The sequence below is a fragment of the Stomoxys calcitrans genome, chromosome 5 (genome assembly GCF_963082655.1).
Source record: "Stomoxys calcitrans chromosome 5, idStoCalc2.1, whole genome shotgun sequence".
NCBI lineage: Eukaryota > Metazoa > Arthropoda > Insecta > Diptera > Muscidae > Stomoxys > Stomoxys calcitrans.
Window position 1 is genome coordinate 142,891,201 of NC_081556.1, and position 25,957 is coordinate 142,917,157.

The 25,957-nt window shown below is 37.0% G+C and overlaps 1 protein-coding gene across 2 annotated transcripts in view; it reads right to left on the reverse strand.

Moving 5' to 3' along the window:
- The window catches only part of LOC106091379 (netrin receptor unc-5), a 159,262-nt gene that overhangs the window by 110,306 nt on the left and 22,999 nt on the right, over nt 1-25,957 (reverse strand). The window contains exon 1 of one of the 2 annotated variants that reach the window (XM_059368925.1): nt 2,814-2,828. The exons of the other annotated variant lie outside the window; for it this stretch is intronic. The gene's annotated coding sequence lies outside the window, so the exon portion shown is untranslated. Of the gene's footprint in view, nt 1-2,813; nt 2,829-25,957 lie in introns of those variants that run through there. 2 annotated transcript variants of the gene reach the window in all.

Below are 25,957 nucleotides of genomic sequence, written 5' to 3' on the forward strand. Positions count from 1 at the left end.
CGGAAGCGGTCGGACCGTCCCCCGTTACCCCAAAAACATCACCCAAAATCAAAAGTGGACCGATAATGACAATATGGATATCAAATGAAAGGTATTGCAAAGTTGAATGCGAATATGATATTAAAAATTGGGCCCATTACCCAGGAAGTCGCCCTAACATCAAAATACCTTCAAGCAGAGAAATTTAACGTTCATATCAATATGGGGCTCAAATGTAAGGTATTTGAGAGTAGATGACGAATCTGGCATACAAAACCAGATTAAAGTATAGGGAGTCACATCAACCCCCGAAAACGCCCTAAATGGGCATATTAATCAATTATAACCATATGGGACTCGGTTTGTTTGTTTATTCCGTAGACTCAAAAACGGCTGAGTCGATTTTCTTAAAATTTTCACAGATTGTGTAAATTGGTCTGGAAGGAAACGTAGGCTATATATTGGGTTGCCCAATAGGTAATTGCGGATTTTTCATATAGTCGGCGATGACAAATTTTTTCACAGCTTGTGACTCTGTAATTGCATTCTCTCTTCTGTCTGTTACTTTTAGCTTGCTTTAGAAAAAAAGTGTAAAAAAAGTATATTTGATTAAAGTTCATTCTACGTTTTATTAAAAATGCATTTACTTTCTTTTAAAAAATCCGCAATTACTTTTTGGGCAACCCAATAATTTTTTGATATCGGAAACCCCAACAACACCACCCAAGATCAAAAGTGCGCCGATAGGCACAATGTGGGTATCAAATGAATGGTCTTAAAGACTAGAAAACAAATATCGTATTAAAATTTTGGGTCCAAGTACCCAGCGGACCGCCCCAACCCCAAAACACATCTTAACAGATATATTAGACGTTCATATGAATATGGGACTCAAATAGAAAGTATTTGGCAGTAGATTACAAATAGGGCATATAAAATTAGGTCCAAGTAATGGGAGGTGGTCACACCCCAAATACCCCCAAATGGACAAATTAGCCGACCATGGCTATATGGGACTCAAATGAAAGGTATTTAGGAAGAGATAACGAATATGACATTAAAATATGCATTCAGGTCAAGATGGCGCCTTTTCTCCTGGAAATACGTCAAATAGGTTCATTGACCCATTATGACAATATGGGGCTCAAATAAATGGTATTTGAGAGTAGAAAACTAATCTCATATCTAATTTTGGAGCCAAGTGTTTGGGGATACGCCCTAAAACAACCCCTAAACATAACTTCATTTCCGACTATGGCAATATGGAGCTCAAACCAATGGTATTTAAGAGTAAAGAACGAATTTGATATCTATTTTTAGGGCAAAGTGCCGGTGGGCGCCCCATCCCCAAAACACCCTTCAAATGGTTCACGTTTGCCGACCATGGCAATATGGGGCTCAATTTAAAGGGATTTGGGAGTGAAGCACAAATTTAATATCGATATTCGATTCCACCGTAGCGCAGAGGTTAGCATGTCCGCCTATGACGCTGAACGCCTGGGTTCGAATCCTAGCCAGACCTTCAGAACAAATTTTCAGCGGTGGTTTTCCCCTCCAAATGCTGGCAACATTTGTGAGGTACTATGCCATGTAAAACTTCTCACTAAAGAGGTGTCGCACTGCGGCACGCCGTTCTGACTCGGCTATAAAAAGGAGGTCCCTTATCATTGAGCTTGAACTTGAATCGGACTGCACTCATTGATATGTGTGAAGTTTTGCCCCTGTTCCTTAGTGGAATGTTCATGGGCAAAATTTGCATTCGAGTCGAAATGTCAGAGGTGCCATCCCTACCCTAAAAGCACTTCTCATTACCCTAATTTTAAAAAATACCATATCTCGGAGATTGGTTATGTGAACCGTTCGCAATTTTTTTGTACTCTCCCAATCACTTACAACAAAACATGGTTTCTATTGTTGGGGTCGGTTGCCGCGGGAACCGCCCAAACCCCGCCAAATGTATATATAGACCAATTACGATACTATAGAGCCATGTGATTGAGGAACCGCCCACCCCAAAATACCTCCCGATTTTGGGGTTGGCGGGTATTTATTTATTGATTTTCGGAAAATTTATATTCATTTTCGGGACAAAGACCCTGGGGTCCACCCCACCACAACTAATTTACCGATCATGCCATTATGTGCATCATATGAAATGTTTTTGAAAGTAGAGCACGAATTTTATATTTACTTTAATGGCTAATTGACCACCCCTGAAATGCCCCCCCAGATCGGAAATATTAGCCAATACAGTAATATGAGGCTCAAAAGAAAGACATTTGGGAGTAGAGAAAAAATTTGCCCAGGAACCGAGCGGAGGCATACTTTTAATACATCAATGAATGCTTTCCGATTCAAGTTTAAACTCAATGATAAGGGACCTTATTTTATAGCCGAGTCCGAACGGGGTACCGCAGTGCGACATCTCTTTGGGAGAATTTTTTACATTACCATGCATGGCATGGTACGTCGCATATGTCGCTAGCTTTAGGAAGGGATAACGGACGCTGAAATTTTTTTTTATGATGTTCTCGCCAGGATTCGAACGCAGGCAGTCAGGCGGTTGCCATAAATCACTACCCAATAATTTTCAGAAAATTAATTGTTTGAAAATTGCCCTTTTGCTGACTTTCGACAAACCAACTTTCCTCTAAAATAGGACCTAATAGGACGAGAACATTTTTAGAACTGGATTATGTCAATCAAAACCGCAATGGGATACCTCTTTCCTAAAAGGAGCATAGAATTTTTTTTTTTTTTTTGGGCAGCTCTATTTTTGGGTATTTTTCTACATATTCGTTGGGTTTATGGACAGATTTGCAATAAAAACTTACCATCATTACTTGACAGATTCCAAAATAAGAATAAATTATCTGCAAAAAAAGAAAAATATATATATGAAATTTTTTTACACAGAAAAGTACATTTATTTTTTTTTTTTAATTCCACTAAAAACATACCCGAACCGTTAATTTTCCTGATCCCAACAGATAAGCAAACCAAAATATCAAAATTTTTATTTTAATTTTCCATTTCGATACATCAACGCTAATGTTCTCTAAATGTCCATGTTTCTTTTTATGATATTATCATACCTTTAAAACTTTTGTTTATAACTTGGCCTTGTGTTTTGAGTATTCCTTTTTTCCATGTTTTGTAGGATTATTTCAAAAATTAAAAATAAATTTTAAACATAGATAATAAAGCTATTATAAAAGTTTTTATTATCTTAAGAACAAGGGTCCAATAGTTTTATGTCTGGTATTTTATTGCATTTTTAATTTATTAACATGCAATGTGTTATCTCTTTTTTCTCTGGTTGCTTCTTTTTTAAGTATTTTGTTTATTTTCGGTTTGCTTGCTCTCAGCGAAAGGGAGAAAATTCTTTTAGTTGTTTATGGGATGTATGTTTGCGGGAATTATGTAAAAATGCTTTTAGTGTTGTTGATCTAAATGTGTTTTCGATGAAATTTCTGGTGAAAAAGCTAATTTGAAAAATTCAAATATTTCCTAATATTATATCTTTATAAGGGAAAAATCTCTATAAAACAAGTAAGAAGGCGTTAAGTTCGGCCGGGCCGAACTTTGGATACCCAAGACCTCGGGTATATATGTAAACCACCCTTCATCAAAATCCGGTGTAAATTGCATATCTTATGTCCCATAGCAGTCATATTGAAATATGTTCCGATTTGGACTAAATACTAATCGGTACAAGTCATTGTTCAATTGTGTATAACAAAATATTGGTCTTTTTAGTAGCCATATCTAAAACTAAACCGATCTGAACCATATATTACACGAATGTCGAAAAGCCTAACACAACGCACTGTCCCAAATCTCGGCGAAATCGGACAATAAATGGGTCCAATTATGGGTCCAAAACCTTAAATCGGGAGATGGATCTATATGGCAGCTATATTCAAATCTGCAACGATTTGGGCCAAATTAACGAAGGATACCGAAGAACCGAAGATAACTCACTGTCCCAAATTTTCCTAAAATTGGATAATAAATGTGGCTTTAATGGGCCTAAGACCCTAAATCGGAGGATCGGTCTATATGGCAGCTGTATCCAAATCCGGACCGATCAGAGCCAAATTGACAAAGGATGTCGAAGGGCCTACCACAACTTACTGTCCCAAATTTCAGCCAAATCGGGTGATAAATGTGGATTTTATGGGCCTAAGACCCTAAATCGGAGGATCGGTCTGTATGGCAGCTATATCCAAAACTGGACCGATCTGGGCCAAATTGACGAAGGATGTTGAACGGCCTAACACAACCCACTGTCCCAAATTTCCCCAAAATTGGATAATAAATGTAGCTTTTATGGGCCAAGACACTAATCCGCAGGATCGGTCTATATGGCAGCTATATCCAAATCTGAAACCGATCTGGTCCAACTTAGCGAAGGATGTCGAAAGGCCTAACACAACTCACTGTCCCAAATTTCGGCAAAAATCGGATAATAAATGCGCATTTTATGGGCCCAAAACCTAAAACCGAGAGATCTGTCTATATGACAGCTATATCAAAATCTGAACCGATCTGATCCAACTTAACGAAGGCTGTTGAAGGGCCTAACTCAACTCACTGTCCCAAATTTCAGCTAAATCGGATAATAAATGTGGCTTTTATGGGCCTAAGACCCCAAATCGGGGGATCGGTCTATATAGGGGCTATATCAAAATATAGTCCGATATAGCCCATCTTCGAACTTAACCTGCTTATGGGCAAAAAAAGAATCGGTGCAAAGTTTCAGCTCAATATCTCTATTTTTAAAGACTGTAGCGTGATTTCAACAGACAGACGGACGGACATGTCTAGATCGTCTTCGATGTGTTGCAAACGGCATGACAAAATGAATATACCCCCATCCTTCGGTGGTGGGTATAAAAATCAAGTACTTCACATCCACTGTTAATTCAACTCGTACTTTGTATGCTCCACATATAAAATGGCACATACCAGTTTTTCTTTCACTCTTCGCTATTGTTCATGCCCCCCCCTCCTTGGCTCCATGGCTCGATTATTTCCAATCGCAGCATCCCCCATTACCATTATGACCCATGTATGCGCCAAAACAACTACTGCTGCTCATGATGCTGACTCTGCTGCTGCTCATCAAACGTCTCCATTGCTTCTTATGCAGCATCAGCATCAGCACCACCACCATCATTATGTCTCCCTATGCCATCTCGTCATCATGCTGCACCCCACTCCAAGTAGTCCTCTTCATTTAGCACTTTGACAATACTTTTTGAAATGCCAATGTTAAAAAATTCTTTGCGCTTCAAACCAAAAACAGGATGACGACAATGTGCCACATCGAGGTTTTAGCAAGAATCATAGGGAAAATGTAATGCTATGGCAGCGTAGCAGGATGAAGGATGCCAGGGGAAGAGCAAAGGAAGGAATGAATGTTTTATTTATGGAACAAAAGAAATTTTAAAATGGGAATAATACTCATGAAAATGAGGGAGTTAGTACCAACCAAATGATGGCAAATAAGGCAATGCGAATACGTGGAGTTGGGTTTTGTCGCATGTGCACCCCTGGAAAGGGAGGGGACCTTTCAAGTCATTATTGGGGGGGGCGGAGGGGAGAGAAGGGTTTTATGTCCGGGTACTTTGCATAAGGATGTGAATGTGAAGTGATGTGATTGAAATGGTCGCAGGGAAACCCATAAAATTTTTTGACGTAAGGCGCGACATGGTTTTGGTACTGTTTTCAATTTTTTTTTTGTTTCTTTTTTTCGCTTTGCGGTTCTTGAGTTACTCCCGTCTTCACATCACAATTCATATTTTATATTTTGTGTTATTGTTGTTTTGTTATTTTGAAATACTCTGCCGCCACCATTGAGGCAGCAGTAGCAGTCTTGGTTTGTGGGCTTCCCTTTTTTTTTGTTTTCTTGTTCACATTTCAATTTTGAAATAAATTTGTAATACTTTATGAGTGCCTGCTTCAGAATTATAAAACGACCAACAACACCACGAGAAGGGGAACATGAGCCCAACAGCAACAACAACCACACAGTACACAATACGAAATACTTAAAATTGTACCAGGCCAAATGCATACTCCAGAGTCGAGTGAGAATATTCGAGTATTTGAACAATTCATATTCACATGCTCCAGCGTCTGCTGCCTTCTTGTATGCCTATGTGTGTCTGTCTGTGTGGCTGTGCGATTGTCCGTCTAGCCGTCTAAGTATTTTGCACAGTGAAGGAATTATACAAAAGAAATTAATTAAATGGTAATATTTTCTGATGGTTTAATAAGCAAATGATGGAGAGGACGAAAAGGGGAACCATGATCATATAGACACGAAAAAGTGTTCAAATATCACAGCATTTAACGACGGTACACAGCAGGGATTTAAAAATTCGTATACATTCTCTAGAAAATCAATTTTCTAGAACTGTGATTGCAATCCAAATGCACAAATACAAATTTTGCCCATGAACATTCCCCTAAGGAACAGGGGCAAAACTTCTCACATATCAATGAGTGCAGTCCGATTCAAGTTTAAGTTCAATGATAAGGGGCCTCCTTTTTATAGCCGAGTCCGAACGGCGTGCCGCAGTGCGACACCTCTTGGGAGAGAAGTTTTACATGGCATAGTACCTCTCAAATGCTGCCAGCATTAGGAGGGGAAAACCACCGCTTAAAATTTTGATCTGATGGTCTCGCCAGGATTCGAACCCAGGCGTTTAGCGTCATAGGCGGACATGCTAACAGCTGCGCTACGGTGATCTCCAGAACTGTGATTATATATACTGTGATTATAGTTTTTTTTTTTTACCAAAAATTCGATGTTAAAAATTCATTAAGTTCGAATGTGCCTAACATTAGATACCCTCCACCATGGATATATTTATAATCCTATTTTAATTAGAACTCTACTATACTATTGTAGTGTAAAGCTCATAAAGGAGCTAAAGATTGCGGCCCACCTCTAGAGCAGAAAAGCTCTCGATTCTGACGGAATACCAGCCGAGGTAATCAGGCAGATAGCTGAAAACAGACCGAAATTTCTTCTGAAAATGTTTAACCACTGTCTATTGGAAGGTGTTTTCCGGAGGTTTGGAAGAGCCAAAAGCTGGCGCTCATAAGCAAGGGCAAAGGTAATCCAACATCCCCATCCTCATATAGGCCAGTATTTATGCTGGATATAGTCCACTATGTATGCAAGCTTTTGGAGCGACTCATAAAGCCACGGCTTCAGGACGCCATCATTGAGGGAGGTGGACTCTCAATGAGACAACATGGCTACCGGGCAGGAATGTCCTCGATTGGAACTCTCAGAGAAGTGGTGGAGTTAGTAGAGGGGGCTAGGCAAAGGAAGAATGTGAAAAACCCATCAAAAGCCTCAGGTGGTCTGACGTTTTTCTAGCCCTCAGAGAGGACTTTAATATCCCGGCGTATCTGAAGAGAATAATGAAAACTTATTTGCGTGACAGGGTCCTTATCTATAACTCCCAGGATGGAATGAGTAAATATGAGGTCACATCAGGAACGGCGCATGTGTCCATGCTCGGACCGGATCTTTGGAATGCCAGACGGATCCTTTCTAGTAGAATATGGTGACGACATCGCTGCAGTCGTCATGGCAAGAGACACGGAAGGTGCAGAGGCATTCGGCACGCGACAACAAAGGCCACGAGTATGGATGAGACAAAAGCTGGTGCTCATAAGCAAGAGCAAAGGTGATCCAACATCTCCATTCTCATACAGGCCACTATATATGCTGGATACGGCCGGCAAGCTTTTGGAGCGACTCATAAAGCCACAGCTCCAGGACTCTCAGTGAGACAACATGGCTTTCGTGCAGGAATGTCCGCGATCAGAGCTCTTAGAGATGTGGTGGAGATAGTAGAGGCAGCTTGGCAAAGGAACCACTACTCCACGACGTTTGTCCTCTTACGCCCTCAGAGACGACTTTAATATCCCGGCGTATCTGAAGAGAATAATGAAAACTTACTTGCGTGACAGGGTCCTTATCTATAACTCTCAGGATGGAATAAGTAAATATGAGGTCACATCAGGAACGGCGCAAAGATCCATACTTGAACCGCACCTTTGGAATGCCAGATATGATGGAATACTGCGAACAGAAATGTCCGAAGGAAGCTTTCGAGTAGGATATGGTGACGACATCGCTGCAGTCGTCACGGTCAGTATTGCCGTTTTTGGTTTGTAAGTAGGAAATGCGGCTTTTGACCGTTCTCTGCCTTCAATCGGAAAACAAGGCTATGTGGAAATTGCATATAAATATGATAAAATCTGGTCTATAGTCAGATCTTGAAGGATCCATGCAACTCACTGTAACAGCGAACCCATTTTCGGGCTCAAACACTTAAATCAGCTGATCGCTCAATTAAAACTCGGTACGATTGTTCGTTGAAATCGGGGCAAAAATACGACTTTATGAAATCAAGATTTCTTATCGAGAGATCGGTAATAAGGTTGCAAATGGAATGGCAAAATGGCCAACTCTTCGGCGGAGTTGCATTTTTGATTTGTAGAACATTTGGTAGATTTTGGTCAGGTTTGGTAGGATTTTTCCGAAATTTTGGTAGGAAATAATTTTCTTGAGTGGCAACACTGGTCACGGCAAGAGACACGGAAGGTGCAGAGCGCAAACTACGGCAGGTGATGTTAAGGGCAAAGAACTGGCTGGACTCCCACGGCTAGCAACCTGCGATGCAGAAGAAGGAGTTGCTACTTCTAACGAGAAAAAATATCCCAGTGAAAGTGGATATGCTCATAAACGACATACTGGTGAAGACCAACAGATCGGTCAAATACAAAGCTGAACAATGCAGAACAAACTAAGCACAACAAAGGCCGCGAGAATAACGGCGCAACTCAGTCGACTTATGGCAAACATAGGTGAACTTCTCCCCAGCAGGCGCAGACTCTTACTGGAGACACGCAATAGCATCCTCCTCTATGGGAGCGAAATATGGGGCCACACCTCGTAGACAGAATGCCGAAAGACCGTGAGAATAACGGCACAACTCAGTCGACTGATGGCAAACATAGGTGGACCTCTACTTAGCAGGCGCAGACTCTTACTGGAGACACGCAATAGCATCCTCCTCTATGAGAGCGAAATATGGGGCCAGACCCCGCAGACAGCATGCCGAGCGAAATCCCTGCTCTCGGTACAGAGGACGGCGCATCTTAGAGTCATATCATCCTACCGCACAGTGGCGGAGCCCACAGCCCTTGTAATAGCCGGAGTGGTTCCGATAGACCTATAGGCCATGTAGCGCGCCAGGCTCTAGAACGTGAGGTGCAACACCCATAGAGAACAGGGTGGGATTCAAACGGATCATATACGAGTCATACGAGAGGAGACTATCGAGAGATGTCAACAAAGGTGGACAAATGAGAATCGCGACGATTAATACCCAATGTTCCTATGTGGAGGGATAGGAAGCACGGCGACGTTAACTACTACGTCACACAGCTGTTGACAGGCCATGGTTACTTCCAGAAATACCTGCATAGAAAGGGCAAATGCTCCTCAAGCAAGTGCATGTATAGGAGCTAGAAGTTGCAGACGATGTGGAACACACATTCTTCTAATGCGAGCGCTGTGTTGAAAGACGCAGGGAATTGAAAACATCGATTGGTGACGTTTCACCTGGGACAATTATTCAAAGGATGTTGGAAGACAAAAGGAATTGGGAGGCAATGATGAGATACGCTGAACAAGTACTGCGCAGAAAGAAAGTAGACCTGGACGCAGCGGTGTACAATATGAATGCGGAGGTCTGGACGCAGACACAATGAAGATGATATGGATAATCACCAAATATGGACTACATGCGAAAGCGGTTCCGAGGTGGAATTAATCGCCAGGGGGATATAGGATGGGTTTTTAGTACGGCATAGGGCGAGAGACGTACTCATCATATGCGTACTTCATTTTCTCCATCCTGAACCGAAAAAGAATCAAATTTATTTTATGTACCGACAAGCCTTATCGTAAACAAGTCAAATTTTTAAATTTGACTTAGATTAAGACCTTAAATCAGAAGATCGATCTTTATGATGGATCTCGACCATAATTGGCAGGGATGTCAACAACTCACATACAAATCACTGGGCGAAATCTGGTAATTAATGCGTCAGTTAGGGGCTCCTATATCTACATATGATCCGTTGTATGGGTCATTTTCTGTTAGGATGTAGAGAGGCTTAATCGGGTTAAAAATTCGCCTGTTAAAGGCTTAAACCCTTAATCGGCAGATTTGTTTACATGGCAAATATATCGACGGGCCTAATTTTTAAATTTGTGAAACTTGTTTAAATCGAATGTTGTTAGGAACACTCTTCTAACTTAATTTTTGCTCATTTTCATTCAAAGCTTAATTTTTTTTGAAAAATTTTAATATTGTTAAAATTTTGAGATTTCTAAAAACATGACAATTTTTATTTATTATAATTTTGTGCTTATTTTATTACAAAATCTTGGTCATGCATTTTGATTTATTAATTTTATGAATTTTTAATTTAATTTCTTTATTTTTAAATTTTCCCTTTGACAATTTCCATATCATTTCTGCTGTTACATCATGTTAAATTACAAAATAACCGAATCTAATCTTCGGAAATTACATACACATGTTTGCTTCATAAAACTTTTGTTTCAAAAAGTTCTCGAAAGAAATAAAAAACAAAATTATGTAATGAAAAATAATGACAATAATATTTTAAAATTAATAATAATAACAAGCGAAACAATATGACTGGAGCGAAGGCCAAGCGACAAAAAGGCACTTTCTTGTCACACTTAACTGAGTTGTCACTCAAATTAGAACAGCCACTTAAAATTACAAAATATTTTCCCTAATTTTTTCTTAAACAACCCTCCTCCACTGTTCATCAATCAATCTGTCCATCCATCCATCTAGGCAAGGCATTCCGTCCCATCCCCTTCCCTAGCGTTCATCAGTCAGTCAATCTCTCCACATACTTATGAACTGGAGTGTTTCAATTTTTGTGGTACAACTTTGATGCTGATGCCGTTCGCTTCTGCTGTGTTAACCAAAATCTAAAAAAAAATCCAACCCTCAAATAATGGTGTTGTCGCTTTGGATGTCGAACTTTGCCGCGTCGCACGGTGTTAAACAACATGCCAAAAGAATCCCAAGATTCTGGCAGTGGCAGTGCCATAGCTTTGTCCGTCCCCAACAGTCGTCAAATAGTCAAGTCAAGACAGCAACTGTCCCCCTGCCCCCTTTATAAAAAAAAAATGGGAACTTCACATTTAATTCCTGGCTGGCTGATGAGGATGACTATGCTGCTGCTGATGACGATGATGATGCTCATGCCCATCCATCCATCCATTCACATGTTATTATTGTGGTTCTATTATTTTTTTTTCTTACTTCATACAATTTTTGTCCGTTTGGGGATAGAGTAATGTGAATGCGTGTGATTAATTTTTTCATTCATTCATTCGTTGGTCGATGTTCTAACCCTGCTGCTCCCCGCTTTCCATAAGCGTAGCCGAAAAATTCTCATAGCTTTTTTTGGCCTCATCCAAAGACGAGAGCTATCTGACAGACTAGGACTTTCTTTTGTAGCAAAAAATGAGTAGGGGTTAAGGGTGGGGGGGGGGGCTTTCATCCAGAACACATTCATATATCATCACATGGTGTTGCTCTTTTCCCTGCAGCCATGTCATTGTCATGAAGGTTGCTCCAGCATCTATAGCCGGCCCATCATGGAGTAGGAAATAGCAATCATAATGAAGTAACTCGTCATCGACAGCCTCCTCTGCAGCCTACTCCGAATCTCGTTGGTTTTTAAGAGGCTTGTTTTTTTCATCTCTTCCACTCTAAATAATAATGATCAACTTTAACAACAATCAAATAAATATAATTTTTATCAAAAAGAATAAAGAGGCCTACCCAGCAGCAGATTGATACGACATACTCTCATAAATGTACGTATGCCCATACATACATGTGTTTGGACATGCATCTCAAACAGAACATGTGTAAGGGTATTGTATGGTGGCAGTGCTGGTAGTAGTGGTGGTGGTGGTGGTGGCAGCAGTAAATAAATGTAAAAAGTAATTATTAATAAATTGCTCATGACCAATTAAGATGATGTTTGTTATTTGCTCTCAGTGCGAGATCATGCGTGTGTGTGTGTGTGCATGAATGTAATATGAATTCAATCGGTCAAATAGTGAGAAGACAGTGGTGAACATTTAAATGAATTTTAAATAAAAATGAAATCAAATAAAAAGAGAATAAAATGAAATAAAATAAATAGATAAAAAAAATAATATAACATAAAATGAAATAAAATATAATAAAATACAATAAAATAAAATAAAATAAAATACAATAAAATTAAATAAAATAAAATACAATAAAGTAAAATAAAATAAAATAAAATAAAATAAAATAAAATAAAATAAATTAAATAAAATAAAATAAAATAAAATAAAATAAAATAAAATAAAATAAAATAAAATAAAATAAAATAAAATAAAATAAAATAAAATAAAATAAAATAAAATAAAATAAAATAAAATAAAATAAAATAAAATAAAATAAAATAAAACAAAATAAAATAAAATAAAATAAAATAAAACAAAATAAAATACAATAAAATAAAATAAAATAAAATAAAATAAAATAAAATAAAATAAAATCAAATAAAACAAAACAAAATAAAATATAATAAAATAAAATAAAATCAAATAAAACAAAACAAAATAAAATATAATAAAATAAAATAAAATAAAATAAAATAAAATAAAATAAAATAAAATAACATAAACTAAAATAAAATAAAATAAAATAAAATAAAATAAAATAAAATAAAATAAAATAAAACAAAATAAAATACAATAAAATAAAATAAAATAAAATAAAATAAAATAAAATAAAATAAAATAAAATAAAATAAAATAAAATAAAATAAAATAAAATAAAATAAAATAAAATAAAATAAAATAAAATAAAATAAAATAAAATAAAATAAAATAAAATAAAATAAAATAAAATAAAATAAAATAAAATAAAATAAAATAAAATAAAATAAAATAAAATAAAATAAAATAAAATAAAATAAAATAAAATAAAATAAAATAAAATAAAATAAAATAAAATAAAATAAAATAAAATAAAATAAAATAAAATAAAATAAAATAAAATAAAATAAAATAAAACAAAACAAAACAAAATAAAATAAAATATAATAAAATAAAATAAAATAAAATAAAATAGTTTAAAATAAAATTAAATAAAATAAGATAATATAAAGTAAAATAAAATACAATTAAATAAAATAAAACAAATAAATATAAAATAAAATAATATAAAATAAAATAAAATAAAATAAAATAAATTGAAATAAAATAAAATAAATTAAAATAAAATAAAATAAAATAAAATAAAATAAAATAAAATAAAATAAAATAAAATAAAATAAAATAAAATAAAATAAAATAAAATAAAATAAAATAAAATAAAATAAAATAAAATAAAATAAAATAAAATAAAATAAAATAAAATAAAATAAAATAAAATAAAATAAAATAAAACAAAATGAAGTGAAACGAAACGAAACGAAATGAAATAAAATAAAATTAAATTAAATTACATTAAATAAAATAAAAAAATAAATTAAAATAAAAAAAATTAAAAAATATTTGATATGGCAGCTACACTAAGTTATGGACCGATTTGAACCATACATAGCACAGTTGTTGGAAGTCACAAGAAAAGACCTCACGAAAAATGTCAGCCAAATGGGATGATAAACGCACCCTCTAGTGGCTCAAGTAAGGTTTATACGGCAGCTATATCAATCTTTGGACCGATTCAAACCCTACTTAATAAGTTGTTGGAAATCATAAGAAAACACCCCATGCAAAACTTCAGTCAAATCGGATAACATGTGCGCCCTCTAGTGCTCAAGAAGTCAAGATCCCAGATCGGTTTATATGGCTGCTACATCAGATTCTGTACCGATTTGAACCATACTTAGTACAGTTGTTGGAAATCATAAGAAAATACCTCCGGCAAAAATTTCAGTGAAATCGGATAAGAATTGCGCCCTCTAGTGGCTCTAGAGGTCAAGATCCAAGAATGGTTTATATGGCAGCCATATCTGTTTATGGACCGATTTGAAACATACTAACACACAGTTGTTGAAAGTCATAACAAAATACTTCATGCAAAATTTCAGCTAAATAGAAAAAGAATTGCGCCCTCCAGCGGCTGAAGATCGGTTTATATGGCAGCTATATCAAAACTTGAACCGATATGGCCCATTTACAATCCTAACCGACCTACACTGATAAGAAGTATTTGTGCAAAATTTCAAGCACCTAGCTTTACTCCTTCAAAAATCAGCGTGCTTTCTTCAGACAGGCAGACGGACGAACATGGCTAGTTCGACTTAAAGTGTCATGTCGATCAAGAATAAATATACTTTATGGAGTCTCAGACGAATAACAAACGGAATAACGAAATTAGTATACCCGCCATCCTATGGTGGAGGGTATAAAAATTAATTAGAATCGATTTTTAAAAAAAGTTGTATGAAATCAGAAAATTCCGATCAAATGTTCATAAAACCTAAATTTTGTTATAATCAAAAAAAAAAAACGTTTAAATCATACATTTTTATCAAATTTGAACTTTTTTTAATTTTTTTTTTTTACTTTTTTATTGCTTTAAAACACTGTACATATCTTTGGCTGCTGGTAGTAGAGCATCGAACTGAATCAGCAAACTCCTCAACATCTATTGGAACTTCTCTAATAAAATATTCCACAATTATATGAAGGTAGTGTGTGATACAATCGAACAAGCAAACCAACAACACTATAACAACAACAAAAGAGAAAATTTATAACAACAACAACAAAATATACGCATAATAAAAGCACAATTGAGTTTATATTCGTAACCGAACGCATATAAATGCACAGATAGATGGAAGGACAGACTGACAGACCCAAATGCTTATATTCAGGCAAACCAAGCAAGTAAACCAAGCACTTAGTGTATGTGTCAGTGTTTTTGGTTCTGCAGCATGTACTTATTTACAGTAAGTGCCATAAAATGAGACATACATCATTAATCATTTGCAAGGATTCATTTCACACTATGGGCCCTTCAATAATATATAGCAGCACACCACACATGTCGTTTACCGAATGAATATCCACTTCTTCCTCACTCTCGATGAATCCCTTTGCCTCTCTCTCTCTCCCTGGTGTGTGTGTGTTTGTGTGTGGAACAATTTCAAAACATTTTCATACAAATTGTAGTGTCAAACTACATGGGGACGGACAGATGTGTGTTTGTGTTTTCTCTACAAATTGTTGCCGAAAAACAAAATTATCCCCCTTTTACGATGTTTTTGGGTAAGACAACATTTTTATACACATACAACCACACACACACACCCAGCGCATAGATGAGAGAAGAGTATTGACAACAAAATAGCAGCATTTAAAGAGATATTTATTTACCCGTTTTGGGGTGGCTATAGTATCTCTATGTGAGATTTTATTGGCAATCCTTAAGACAAACTAGAAGTAAATAACACTTGAATTTGTTATTATAAATCGAACTCAAATGGCATGGCATGGAATTGAATCGAATCGATTTAGAGGAGCTATGGCGGGGTCTTTGAATTGAAATTTATTTAACACTTCCATCTTCTTTTCTTTAGGTTCAAGAATCGTTTTCGGGGGATTTTGAAAAAAATGTATGGTAATTATTTAAACCGAAACGAATCGATTGACTGGAATTTACTGCTATGCTTGGGGGCTTTTAACGCTGAGCCATAAAATGCAGACTCCTCTCTAATGCAGGAACCATTTAAAATCTCTCTCAAAAAAAACAGAAAAACAAAAACAATGGCACAGAGTTTGTCATAGAGCTACATACATATATGACCGTAGGAGTAGAAGTAGTCAAAGTAGATTTAAGGCCTAGATTTGGGGGATAATTGCGGTCGAGTATAGTATTTGTCATAAACCCTCTCTCCCTGTTATCTACCGAATCCATTAAATTGAGAAATTTTCCAGTTGGAGTTTTTTTTATAGTTTTATGTCGTTTTTTTGCCTTTCTTCCATTTTTTGGGGGTTGACAACAGGCTTAGGTTTTTATTGAAGGTTTTATTAACCTCAAACAAGGTGCTTTGATAAGTAAAAAAATGGTTGCTGGTAGTGGGCGTTAGACATAAAAAAAATCATTTAAAATTGTTGACATTCCTGAATGGATTTAAGAAGCACTTGAAAGTATTGAGTGGGATTTTTATGGCTTTACTGAAGCCTTATTTATGAAAAACAAAGAGCTGATAAATGAACTCATTTATTATTATCTAATCATCGAATGAAGTGAAAAAGACGATATATGAAAAAAACTCCACTTATGAAAGAAATTTAGAAAAATAACAGACAAAAAATGTTTCAAAGTTTATATTAAGAACACATAATGCTCCAGAAGTCAAATCGGGAGATTGGTTTTTGTGGTAGCTATATAAGGTTAAAACCCGATTTACATACCACGGATATTGGAAGTCATTACGAAACATTATCCCCAAAACATCAGCCAATTTAAGTAATAAATACGCCCTCTAGAGGATAAAGAGTAAATTTGGGAAACCGTTTTATATGGGAGTTATAAGAGGTTTGTATGGAGCTATATCAGGGAGCCTAACCGCAAAATATCAGCTAACTCGAGTAATAATGGAAAATCGATTTATCAGGGAGCTATTAGCGGTTATAGACCGATGTGAATCATTCTCAGCACGAATGATGGAAGTTAGTCTGCGAATTTAAACTGAAACTGACGTTATGAAAAACGTTCATGGCGACATTATTCATTTTGTCCTTCTTACTTGGTTGACGTCCAAATGGTTGTTAACCGACAGGAGAATAATACGGCAGCAGGTGCCGATGATTTGCCAGTAAATGTTTGCAGCCATCCACAAGCGATGTCCTAACTAAGGTAAAATTCCAGAAAGAAGTCATAGTGGATGCATACCCAAATGAGGCAGCAGGTACCTATGGTATGCCAGCAAAACATCTTAGCCGAGGCCGTTGTGAAAATCGGTCATGGCGACATTATTCATTTTGTCTTTCTTACCTGGTTGACATCCAAATGGTTGTTAACCGACAGGAGAATAATATAGCTGCGGATGCCGGTGACTTGCCAGTAAATATTTGCAGCCATCCAAAAGCCATGTCCTAAGTAAGGGCAGATTCCTGAATGAAGTCAAAGTGGTTGCATACCAGAAGAATGGTATGCCAGCAAAACAACTTAGCCAGAGCCCATATCCTGAATAAAGATTCTAACGACACTATTAAGTGTTAAAACCCTTGCCAGAATGAAGTCAAAATTGCAATAAAACTATAGAAAAAGGCACCAGGCACCGATGGTTTGCCAGCATAGAAATTTAAAGCCGTAGTCCATGTCCTGAGTAATAAACCTGGCCACGTTATTCAATATTGATCATGTAGCGCAAATGAGGCAGCAGGTAAAGGATAGATATCATAAAATGTCCCAAAAGAAAGGTTGGTTTGAGTAACCTTTTTTAAGAAAAAGTGCAGGTTAAGTAATCTTTCCCAAGGGAGAGGGTAGTTTACGTACCCTTTCCAAACGAAGGGTAGTTTTAGTACCCTTTCCCAAGGGAGTGGAGAATTTTAGTACCACTTGTCAAGAGAAAGGATGATGATAGTGAGTGAGTGCAGTTTTAGTTCCATTTCCGAAGGGACAGGGTAGTAGTACCCCATCCCAAGGGAAAAGGTAGTTTTGGCGCCCGTTCTCAAGAGAGAAGGTACTTTTAGTATCCTTTGTCAAGGGATAAGGTAGTTTCAATACCCTTTCCCATGCTAAAAGGTAAATTTGGTACCCTTTCCAGGGAAGAAGATATTTTTGGTACACTTTCTCAAGGGAGAAGGTAGTTTGGTAACCTTTCCAAGAAAAGGGTAGTTTTAATACTCTTTTTCAAGTGATAGGGTAGTTCTAGTACCCTTTCCCAAGAGATAGGGTAATTTAGCCTATCCCAAATGATAAAATAGATTAAGCACCATTTTCATGGGTTATGATAGTTGTAGTACCCTTTCCCAAGAGATGGGGTTTGTTTTACTACCCTTTCACAAGGGATAGGGTAGTGTTACCGAAGGATAGGATAGGTTGGTTAGTTTTGGGCCCTTTTCCGAGGAATAGGGTAGTTTTAGTACCCTTTTCAAAGGCATAGGGTAGTTTGACCGAAGTATAGGGTAACTTTAGTACTCTTCCCTAGGGATAGGGTAGCTTCAATACTCTTTCACAAGGGATGGGGTAGTTTTATTACTACCCTTTCACAAGGGATAGGGTAATTTTACCGAAGGATAGGATAGTTTAAGTACCCTTTCGCAAGGTAAAGTTTAGGTAAAGGCCATTCCTATGATAGAGGCTAGTTTTAGTATCCGTTCCCAAGGGATAGGGTAGTTTTAGTACCCTTTCCCAAGGGATAGGGTAGTTTTTGTACCATTCCCCAAGTGATAGGGTAGTTTAAGTACCATTTCCCAAGAGATAGGGTAGTTTTTGTACCCTTCCCTAAAGGATGGGAAAGTGCTTGGACCCTTCCCTAAAGGATAGGGAAGTGCTAGTACCCTTTGTCAAGGGATTGGGCAGTTTAAGTACCTTTTCCTAAGGCAAAGGATAGTTTTGGTAACGTTTCCCAAGTGAATGGGTAGTTTTAGAACACTTTCCCATGAGATAGGGTAGTTTTAGAACCCTTTCACATGAGATAGGGTAGTTTTAGTACTCATCCCTAAAGAATAGGAAAGTGTTAGTACCCTTCCCTAAAGGATAGGGAAGTGTAAGTACACCTTCTCAAGGGATTGGGTAGATTTGGTACCTTTTTCCAAGGGATAGGGTAGATATGGTACCTTTTCGCAAATGATAAGGTTGTTTCAGTAGCCTTTCCAAAGAGATAGGGTAGTTTTAGTACCCTTCCCTTAAGGATAGGATAGTTTTAGTACAATTTTCTAAGGGATAGGATAGTTTTAGTACCCTTTCTCACGGAATAGGGTACTTTTTGTACTCTTTCCCAAGGCATAGGGTAGTTTTAGTACCTTTTCCCAAAGGATAGGGTAGTTTTAGTACCCTTTCCCAAAGGATAGGTTGTTTTTAGTACCCTTTCCCAAGGGATATGGTAGTTTAAGTACCCTCTTCCAAGGGAGAGGCTATTATTAATAGCTTTTCCCAAGGGATAGGGCTCTTTTAGTATCCTTTTCTAGGGATAGGGAAATTTTAGTATCCTTTTCTAAGGGATACGTTAATTTTAGTACCCTCTCCTAAGGGATAGAGTAATTTTAACACCCTTTTCTAAGGGATAGGGTAGTTTTGGTATTAGTTTTAGCACCCTTTCCCAAGGAATAGGGTAATTTTAGTACTCTTTCCCAAACAAACGGATAGTTTTAGTACCCTTTTCCAAAGGAGAGGATGGCTTTAGTACCCATTCCAATGGAGAGCATAGTCTTAGTACCCCTTCCCAATGGATAGAGTAGTTTTAGCATCATTTCCCAATGGATAGGATAGTTTTAGTTCCGTATTCCAAGGTACAGGATAGTTTTTGTACCCTTTCCCAACGGGTAGGGTAGTTTTAGTACCCTTTATCAAGGGTTAGGTTATTTTTAGTACCCATTCTTAAGGTGTAGGGTATTTTTAGTACCCATTCTTAAGGGGTAGGGTAGTTCTAGTACACTTTCCCAAAGGATAGGGTAGTTTTAGGGCCCATTCTCTAGGGGTAGGGTAGTTTTAGTACCCACTCTCAAGGAGTAGGGTAGTTCAAATACCCATTCTCAAGGGGTAGGTTAGTTTTAGTACCCATTCTCAAGGGGGAGGGTAGTTTTATTACTCTTTCCCTAGGAAAAGGTAGCTTTAGTACCCTTTCCAATGGAGAGCATAGTATTAAAACCCTTTCCCAATGGTTAGAGTAGTTTTAGCATCATTTCTCAACGGATAGGATAGTTTTAGTTCCCAATTCCAAGGTACAGGATAGTGTTTGTACCCTTTCCCAAAGGGTAGGGTGAATTGAGTACCCATTCTCAATGGGTGGGGTAGTTCTCAAGGGGTAGAGTATTTTTAGTACCCATTCTTAAGAGGTAGGGTAGTTCTAAAGGGTGATTTTTTTGAGGTTAGGATTTTCATGCATTAGTATTTGACAGATCACGTGGGATTTCAGACATGGTGTCAAAGAGAAAGATGCTCAGTATGCTTTGACATTTCATCATGAATAGACTTACTAACGAGCAACGCTTGCAAATCATTGAATTTTATTACCAAAATCAGTGTTCTGTTGTAATTCCAACCAACCCACGGTTGCTTATCTTTAGCGCCAATATTTATCAAGCAAACAATTCTTTAGAATTTCTTACCATGTAATAGATCATTAAAACCATAAATTATGCTTAGTTCAAATTGCCATGAATTAAAAGCCTTGCCCAGCCCACAAAGAAAATTATCTCATAACAAGCATTCTATAATCAAATAAAAAATAAATCTTTACGAAACAATCGATTATGAACAAAGAAAGGGAAAAAGCCAAATGGCGCATTAATCCATCGCAATGGGCCGCTCTGCCATACAAAGTAAATCTAAACTAATTATACACGTTCTGAAAAAGTCTACGTCTTCGTATACCTCACAATTCTCATCTCCTTGTTGGTCTACATCTAATGACAGCCTTTGAGATTTATTGCAACTACAATACAAAGTGAATTAATTAATTCGAAATACAAAACAAAAGGCGCAACGGCGACAAAATGTTGGGAAAAACAAAACATATTTGGAATTTTAAAATCTCAAAACCGAAAGGCCCATTGGATTGATGATACTACCTCCTGCCTCCCCTAGCAGGGCCCTGCCAATGGCAAACGTTGAAGATGAAGATGTAAAGAGTCGGTGATATGTAGGGAAAAAATGCCATTAAGCAAAGACACAAAGACCATATTTTAAACATTCCCATTAAATCATGGGCCTTGAATGAGCAACAGCAGTAGCAACAGCAGCATGAGCGTGAGAGTGGTCGTGCACAAAAAAGGGTTGCCCCAAAAGAATTTTCCTTTCAAAAGTTCAGAACAATAAATTTCATAAATTGAACCCAAGGAACAGGCAAAGGGACCAACCCCCTTATCCATCCCCAGGGAGAAATGAGCACACAGCAATCGATCTCTTCCAGATTATAAGGGGCGAAGATCTTTCATGCCAACCAAAAAAAAAATTAAACATCATTACGATCTGCAGACAGAAATGCTGCCCCCTTACATAATACCGACGAAAATTGATGAGAAATTTGATAAATGTTTCAATGAAACACACAGGCAAAGACAATGTCGATGATATTGTGACATCTTTTTGACACTAAGTGTACAAAGGCAATGGACAAGAACAAAGGCTAAGATTATGATGAATAGACAAAGGAATTATAGGCAAACAAGAAAAATGCATAGAGAAATTTCTTTTTCAAATAACTATGCATGTCCCATCTACATTTTGCATCATTCTTTAATTCCGCTGTCTATTTGTGACGTTGTTATCAGACAGGAGTTGTAACCTAGCATGGCCCAGATGTTATATTTCTCTATAGCATTGCAATAGACGGCAAAACTATCATATATTTCATAACCAAGTATTAATGTTACTCAACCCCCACATCCCTCTCCTTCGTTGTTTCATCTGCCTCATATTTTTTATCTGCAATTGGGAATATGTTCTACAATGAAATGAACAAGATCACATCATGATTCACTGTTGTACGTTTTACGATTTTTTGCCTTGTGTCGCTGACCTGTGGATTGGAGTTGTTGTAATTGTATTTTTATTGTTACAATATATCTCGGTGATAAATTAAGCGAAACTACAAATAATTCACTTATTCATGGCTACACCATTTCCAAGAAACGCAAAAAAAGTTGGAACAAATTTTAATAAAACAAAACAAAATAAAATAAAATGAAATAAAGTACAATAAAATAAAATAGAATAAAATAAAATAAAATAAAATAAAAAAAAAACAAAATAAAATAATATAAAAATAAAATAAAATAAAATAAAATAAAATAAAATAAAATAAAATAGAATAAAATAAAATAAAATAAAATAAAATAAAATAAAATAAAATAAAATAAAATAAAATAAAATAAAATAAAATAAAATAAAGTAAAATAAAATAAAAGAAAATAAAAAAATAATGTAAAAATAAAATAAAATAAAACAAAATAACGTAAAATCAAAACAAGTAAAAAGGCATTAATCTCGGCCGGGCCGAACTTTGGATACCCACCATCTCGGGTATATATGTAAACTCCATTTCGTCACAATCCGGTGAAAATTGGACAACTTAAGCACCCAAATTCGACACGGACATTGAGTGTAATGTATGTCACAACTCAATTTTGTAGAACAAAATATTGGTCTTTTTGGCAGATATCACCAATTATAAACCGATCTGAACCATATTTAGGTAGGATGTTGGGAGATCTTAACCTACTCACTGTTTAAAATTTCATCGAAATCAGATAACAAATAAAGCTTTTATTGGCTTCAGACCTATTATCGGCAGATCGGTGTACATGGCAGCTATATCTAAATATATTCCGATTTGTACCATATTTGGGTCGGATGTTGGGAAGCTTAATGCTGCACTATATTCCAAATTTCAGCGAAATCGGATAAAAAATAAAGCTTTTATGGTCTTCAGACCCTTTATGGGGAGTTCGGTCTATATGGCAGCTATACCTAAATATAGTCCGATCCAAACCATATTTAGGTCAGATGTCGGAAGGCTTAAAATAACCCACTGTTCCAAATTTCAGCGAAATCGGATAAAAACTAAAGCTTTTATGGTCTTCAGATCCCCTATCGGGAGATCGGTCTATATGGCAGCTATATCTAAATATAGTCCGATCTGAACCATATTTAGGTCAGATATCGGGAGGCTTAAAATAACCCACTGTTTCAAATCTCAGCGAAATCGGGTATTAAATAAAGCTTTTATGGTCTTCGGACCATTTATGGGGAGATCGGTCTATATAGTAGCTATATCTAAATATAGTCCGATCCAAACCATATTTAGGTCAGATGTCGAAAGGCTTAAAATAACCCACCGTTCCAAATTTCAGCGAAATCGGATAAAAACTAAAGCTTTTATGGTCTTCAGATCCCCTATCGGGAGATCGGTCTATATGGCAGCTGTATCTAAATATAGTCCGATCTGGACCATATTTAGGTCAGATATCGGGAGGCTTAAAATAACCCACTGTTTCAAATCTCAGCGAAATCGGGTATTAAATAAAGCTTTTATGGTCTTCGGACCATTTATGGGGAGATCGGTCTATATGGTAGCTATATCTAAATATAGTCCGATCTGAACCATATTTGTATCAGATGTCGGAAGGCTTAAAATAACCCACTGTTCCAAATTTCAGCGAAATCGGATAAAAACTAAAGCTTTTATGGTCTTCAGATCCCCTATCGGGAGGTCGGTCTATATGGCAGCTATATCTAAATATAGTCCGATCTGAACCATATTTAGGTCAGATATCGGGAGGCTTAAAATAACTCACTGTTTCAAATTTCAGCGAAATCGGTTATTAAATAAAGCTTTTATGGTCTTCAGACGATTTATGGGGAGATCGGTCTATATGGTAGCTATATCTAAATATAGTCCGATCTGAACCATATTTGGATCAGGTGTCGGGAACTCACTTAAACTACTCACTGTTTCAAATTTCAGCAAAATCGGATGAAAAATAAAGTTTTTATGGGCATTAGACCCTTTATTGGAAAATTGTTCTATATAGCAGCTATATCCAAATATGGTCCGATTTGGACCGTGCAAGAACTTAACCAGGGTGCATCAAAAACACGTATCTGTGCAGCTCAATATCTCAATTTTCGCAGGCTCAAAAGTGATTACAACAGACGGACGGAATGTTGAAGACCACAGTAGTAGTCATTAGGTAATATTTCAGTCGATTCGGATAAGAATTGCGCCCTGTAGGGGTTCAAGAAACTTAGTCGGCAGATCGGTTCATATGGGAGCTGTATCAGGCTATAGATCGATTAACATCATATTGGACATGTATGTTGAAGGTCATGAGAAATGCCGTTGTTCAAAATGTCAGCCAAATCCGATGACAATTGCGCCCTCTATTGTCTCGAAAAGTCAAGATCCCAGATCGGTTTATATGGCAGCTATATCGGGTAATGTACCGATTTGAACCATACTTGACACAGTTGTTGGAAGTCACATGTATGTTGAAGGTCATGAGAAATACCGTTGTACAACATTTCAGCCAAATCCGAAGACAATTGCGTCCTCTATTGTCTCGAGAAGTCAAGATCCCAGATCGGTTTATATGGCAGCTATATCGGGTTATGTACCGATTTGAACCATATTTGACACAGTTGTTGGAAGTAATAACAAACAACTTTATACAAAATTTCAGTCAAATCTAACGAAAACTGCGCCCTCTATTGGCTCAAGAAGTCAAGATCCAAGATCGGTATATATTGCAGCTATATCAGGTTATCGACCTATTTAAACCATACTCAGCACAGTTATTGGAAATCACAACAAAACACTTCATGCTAAATTTCAGCCAAATCGGATGAGAATTGCGCTCAGGATTGGTTTACATGGCAGCTATATCAGGTTATAAACTGATTTGAACCATTCTTAGCACAGTAGTTGGAAGTCATAACTTAAAATCTAATGCAAAATTTCGGCAAAATCTGATGAGAATAACGCCCTCTAGAGGCTCAAGAAGTCAAGACCCAAGATCGGTTTATATGGCAGCTATATCAAAACATGGACCGATTTGGCCCATTTACAACCCCAACCGACCTACATTAATAAGAAATATTTGTGCAAAATTTTAATCGTCTAACTTTACTCCTTCGAAAGTTAGCGTGCTTTCGACAGATGGACGGACAGACGGACGGACGAACAGACGGACGGACAGACATGGATAGATCATCTTAAAATGTCATGACGATCAAGAATATATACACTTTATGGGGTCTTAGACGCATATTTCGAGGTGTTACAAACGGAATGAAGAAATTAGTATACCCCCCATCCTATGGTGGAGGGTATGAAAAAACTAAAAGGCTGTAAATCATATCCACCTTTCCCGCCCAGGAGAACCGAACAACTATGTAGTATTTATAGCTCAAATCCGAGGAAAGTCCACTGCCTCTATACTTTATAAGACCAATACTAATTTTCGCCTCAGTAGTTTGGTGGACTGCGATGAGGAAAAATTGCAACGTAAAGATAATACCACAGGTTCAGGGAATATGTTGTCTTGGCATAGGCGGAGCTAAAAGGACCACGCCTTCTATGGCCCCGTGGACTATTGTAGATATCCGACGCATAGACATACAAATTAAGTGTGAGGCAGTCATAGGGGTTATTGGACTTAAGGCCATGAGAGAATGAATAGAGGATAGGAGCAACTCATACCATAGCGGTATAATCGAGGCGACAATCCGGATGGTATAGAAGAGCATTCCGATCAGATACCTGAGATGACACTTGAGGTCGAGTGGAAGACACTGCTGTCAGGCACAGTCTTTGATTGATGGAACTCTAGTATTACCATCTGGAAGATCATGGTACACAGATATATCAAATCGGGAGGACAGAGTTGGCCTGGGGTATACATTAAGAATCCGGACATCTGTTTTCGACTTCCTGAACAAAATATGGCCATTCAGACAGAGATTTGGAGTCTAAACCTGTCATCACGTCATTAACAATCAAGACGATAAGGTCACGACGAGTCATGGAGTTTAAGAAGGAGATCAAAGCCTTCTCTGAGGATGACACGATCCGCATAGTTTGGTTGCCGGGCCTCAGCGGAGTAAGGAAGAAAAAAAAGAGCAGATGATTTGGCAGTGAAGGCCATAGAATTGCCTTC